Consider the following 4,045-nt stretch of genomic DNA (forward strand, 5'->3'; position numbering starts at 1 on the left):
CCACCGGCGGAGTAAAGAAGCCTCATCTCTACAGGTCCGGGACCGTGGCTCTCAGGGAGATCCACCACTACCAGAAGTCCACCGAGCTGCTCATCCAGAAGCTGCACTTCTAGCACCTGGTCCTGGAGATCACCCAGGACTTCAAGACCGACCTGAGCTTCCAGAGCTCAGTCGTTATGGCTCCGCAGGAGGCCAGCAAGGCTCACCTGGTGGGACTCTTTGAAGACACCAGGACCGAGGACACATCGGAACAGAATGCTACAAGAGACCCTTCCTGCCTCCAGCCATCAACTCTTTAACAAAACCAGGATTATGAGCTACAATAACATTTAATTTCCCTTTGGGATTAATGAAGTAATTCTGAATTGAATTTAATTGAATCTAAGGCCTCACTGAACTCAGCCCCACTGAACAGCTATGACTGCAACCTACTTCTGGAGTCCTACCAGCTAACAAGGCCTGATGGGACACTTTCTTCAGTTTGACACCCTCCCTCACCCAGAATGTCTACCACCGGATTCAAGGAATGCCACTTTGAGAGGCACCAACAACCACAGCTCAAGGCAGCCACATTAAAACTTAAAATACCTCAATTTAGCTGGAATGCAGTTGAATCTCTGCCGGAGGTGGAATTTGTATAAGAAGCCCTACGCCAGCTGAGTACCTCTCACCATGGGCAGCTCCAGAGTAGAATGAGGTGCATCCCCTCTCAAAAGGCTTAGTTCCAAAACCCACATTGTGCATTGAGGCGAGGCCAACTATGTCTAGTCAATACCTCTCAATCTCATCCATAAACTCAGATTCCTTCCCCACCAGAGAGGTGACATTCCATGTCCCAAGAGCCAGCTTTGGTAAGTTAGGGTCAGAGCGCCAAGGTTGCCACACGTAGAAGGTGGGTCCACAGGAAGGTGAACCCTTGTAACTCATTCAAGCTGAGGCAAACCAGGCCCCATAGGTAGAGGCCCGATCACCAGGTGCACGCCAATGAGCCTGTCCCACAGACCAGGCTCTAGGGCTCCTGGTCCACATCAGAGTGAGAGACAATGAGTTTTTTGTATTCTGCCTATACAACTGTTTTCAATCACTCTTTGTCTGGTCTGTCACCTAGGACCAATCTGCCTTGGGAGACCCTATTGAGGGCAATTGCCCCTGACAGCATAGCTCAATTTAATTAATCATGTTTTCCAATTTTTACTTTTATTATTATAATAATTTTTATTACCCACTGACAAAAAGCAGAAGGTGGGCAATAAAGTTTTGCTGTCGTGCATTTCAGTCTGTTAACAAAATTAACCTGGAAGGATTTTAATGAAACTCTGAGAAAGCAATCATTGGATGTACCTCTACAACTGATTCAATTTTGAAGTCAACTTGATTAAAGGTGGCCACCACAGCTAACCAACTTTAGGAAACAGAAATGGCTATGACTAAGACAGTTTTACAGATACTGAGCAAAAATTTGATATGTAGGAGCTGAGACTTATCACCAACATATACTCCAAAACCACAAGCTAAAATTAATAAATGTTTAATTTAAAAAAAGTCAAAAAAATTCAGCATAAAAATCTACAGATGTTTTTCAAAAAAGTTGTAATTTTCAATATAGTTAAACTAGCTAACAAGCTAAACTGCTTCTTCAACTGTATTTATTTTATGTATTTTTTTTGGCTACTTGATTTGCTGTTCTACATCTAAGCTAGCTAATTAGCTAAATTGCTGCTACTTTTTCATTTGGCCAATTGTTTTGATGCACTAACAAAAAAATTAAATGTTAAAATGTTAAAGGGGAAAAAAAATAAAATATCAAAATAATATATTTTCAGATTTCTCTTTTAGTTAAACACTTCAGTGGTCTATTTCTCTGATTTAGAATGTTAATGACTTGTTTTTATGTTTTTGTGTCAAAATCCTGAAGTTGGGTGATTGTGTGGGCAGTGTTACCTCCTTGGTTGGTGACATATGCCCCTTTTCCACCGGCTCTAAAGGTCTCGGCTCCACTTTACTCAGCTTCCTTTGCGCCCGTTTCCACCAGCATTTTTTCGAGGCCGGTCCCTTCTTTTTTGGTCCCTGCTTTTGTGGGTGGCGCAAGCTTAGCTCTTGTTCACTTGTTGGTCGTGGGTGTGGCCAGATTGAAGCGTAAGAAGAGCGAAGAAAACAACGATAGACAATTTTGGAACGGTAGCAAAGTAATAGGAATATAAAAAACAGCGTTAGCTTACCCTGCAACGTTTATGCCATCTGTCCCCCATTTGAAGGCGCTGTAAAGCCTGAAATCTTTGGCGGATAACAGCTGTCCTACTACTCCTACTCAGCTGTCCTACTCCCCATAAGTTTAAAAAACAGCAACAACACAGGGCCAAAGTTGTCCATAGCGCTTCCGTTGTTTCCACAAATGGTGCCAAGTCCCCCTGCAATGTTATTTAAATAATAGGAAAGAACTTTATATATGCTCTCAATCGCATGTAAGTGTCATTTAGTTTATATATCCACTAAACTTCAGAACTTTTTGATATTAGGTGGATATAAAGTGTGAACAAAATGAGTTCTTATATGAGTTCTTCGTATTCTTAAGCTTTTTAAGATGATTCTAACTTTTCAGTTAATACCACACGTTTATGTTTAAACGCGAGACCTTGACTTCACAGAAGCATAACACCGAAAGTTTAACATTAAAACTAGCGCTAATAATGTCCAGTTTTGATGCTCGTCTTCTGCAGTAAAGTTAGACTCAGGCACTAATCTCCTTGTTAAGCAGCCTTGTTATTAAAAGAAAAACCCTTACTGATAAAATCTAACGCCGTCCGGACATTTTACGTGAAGATTTGTGCAGAAAAATGCAGCACAATAAGAAGTCATTCCTGTATTGCTGAGCGCAAAAGCGGAACTGAATTATTAGCATAAGATGGCGGCATTTTTAGCTCATCCAAAGTCACGTGATGTCATGTCTATCTATATAAGTCATTGGCGCCAGTCTTCGAGGTGTCTATGTAAACAGTGTCTATGGTGGTCAGTAACAAGCTAATGTTTGTTATTTGCTAGCGCTCCTTAGCAAACTTCCAGGTCACCTAAACCTGACCAATTAAATATTAAAATCAAATTCTGTCCTGCTGCCCGATTTTCCATTTCGTGTTTTCGATCTTAGCCTAAAAGTAAAATATGAAAAACCAGGCACTTTTTTGTTTTTTGGTGGTATATTAAAAAACAAAATAACCTGTCAGTTTTTTATGATTTGATTTTTGATAGTCAATTGAAAATGGAAAGAACGAATGATACACAGATTGGAAAATACGTAGGTCTACTTTTAGTTTTTTACTATAATTATTTACAGTCGATATTACTTATTAAGATCAAAACAGTTACAGTTACTACTGGGGCCTCTTCTAAATTTATTTAAAGAAAATAAGAACATATCCTCCTGAGCTCTTGAATCCTAAGTGAGGACATTGGCTCCCAATATTTTATTTATTCTGTTCAATTTAAAAGCTAGTCTCTTTCTCTCTTTCTCTCTCTCTCTGTATATATATATATATATATATATATATATATATATATATATATATATATATATCCATCCATTTTCTTTACCCACTTCTCCATTCCGGGTCCCGGGGAGCTGCTGCCTATCCCCAGCAGTCACTGTGCGAGAGGAAGGGGACACCCTGGACAGGTCGCAAGTCCATCAAAGGGCCACATATAGACAAACGAGACAGACAACCATTCACACTCTCACCTAGGGACACTTTTAGAGTCATGAATTAACCTAACATGCATGTTTTTGGTCTGTGGGAGTATATATATATATCCATATCCAAATTATTGTATATGTATTCTTATATTTGAAAGTTTGAATATATGGAATGAAAGTCTGAATATATGGAATGAAAGTCTGAATATATGGAATGAAAGTTTGAATATATGGAATGAAAGTCTGAATATATGGAATGAAACTTGAATATATGGAATGAAACCTGAATATATGGAATGAAACCTGAATATATGGAATGAAACCTAATCTGACATCATAGGCAGCCATCTTGAAATTTAC

Source organism: Kryptolebias marmoratus, linkage group LG7, assembly GCF_001649575.2.
Source record: "Kryptolebias marmoratus isolate JLee-2015 linkage group LG7, ASM164957v2, whole genome shotgun sequence".
NCBI lineage: Eukaryota > Metazoa > Chordata > Actinopteri > Cyprinodontiformes > Rivulidae > Kryptolebias > Kryptolebias marmoratus.